General features: G+C 27.9%; 1 long non-coding RNA gene across 1 annotated transcript; it reads left to right on the top strand.

The window, feature by feature from the left end:
• Window positions 1-361: 361 nt before the first annotated feature.
• On the top strand, window positions 362-783 carry LOC107928682 (uncharacterized). The gene is made up of 2 exons (XR_001692673.2): window positions 362-441; window positions 538-783. It is a non-coding gene; the product is annotated as an uncharacterized lncRNA (long non-coding RNA).
• Window positions 784-1,079: the final 296 nt, after the last annotated feature.

The raw sequence follows: 1,079 nt of genomic DNA, 5'->3' as shown, positions 1-1,079 counted from the left end.
AAAAATATAATTTAATCTTTTCTTCTCCAAGACCACAAATAAAAAATTTGGAACATAATTCGCATTTGTTTCTAAACAGTTGGACTAATAATCAAATTATTGGCATCATGCATTCCATATTTGGTAGCATTAATTTCCATGACTACATTTAGAAAAAAATAATGATAATTAGAAAACAAAATCTCCATAAATCTTCACAAGGATGTTTTGCTAATTTACTTTCCTTTTTAGACATTGTTTCATAAGGAAAAAAATTAAAATATGACCGTCTCAAAGAATCCAAAGAAATTAGTATTACTCCATGCAACACAAAATAATATACTATATATATTAAAGCCATAAGCTCTACATTTCCACAACCATAGTTGATTAGATATAAAGAGATGGAGAAGTTTTCATTCAATTTGTTTATATTCGCTGTCATCTTAATTTTTGCAACTCGTTAGTTTCTTCTTGTCCAACTATTTTCTTTCCTTTGATATGTATATTATCTTTTTCGTTTAATTTAATACAAGGGAATTTTGGTTGCAAATTCAGAGATGATGGCAGAGGCAAGAGGACCTGTCATTTCGTGTAGATGCAGTAAAATCGAAGACTGTCAGGGTATTTGTGCTGTGTGCCCCAACTATAACTGCATTAATAATCTTTGTACTTGCCTTTCAGGCGCACCTCCATTTCAATAATCTTAGAATCTACACACTCTTATAGTTGAATTAAATGGTGGGATTTTTTTGTGTACTTTGAAATAAATGATCTTGTAATGGATTTAATAAGAAATAAATATTGTTATTATTATTTTAATTTTCTTTTTACCCTTTTCTCTCCCCCCTCCATTTGTAGTAGTGTAAAGTAGGTTACATTTTAAATAAATAAAAAGAGTTACAATCTTGTTTTAAAACTAAAAGAAATAACAATAAGAACAAAAGATAGGGAAAAAATTAAGACACAAAATGAGATGATAATTCTTCTTTCTACTTGTATCTTATAAGCTTAGATATGGATTCAATCTACAGGGCTTCAATAATTATAGGCTAAAAATAATATAAACATGAATATAAAAATTCAATAAAATGAACTAG

Source organism: Gossypium hirsutum, chromosome A12 (genome assembly GCF_007990345.1).
Source record: "Gossypium hirsutum isolate 1008001.06 chromosome A12, Gossypium_hirsutum_v2.1, whole genome shotgun sequence".
Classification (NCBI taxonomy): domain Eukaryota; kingdom Viridiplantae; phylum Streptophyta; class Magnoliopsida; order Malvales; family Malvaceae; genus Gossypium; species Gossypium hirsutum.
This window is presented reverse-complemented; position numbering and strand designations above follow the sequence as displayed.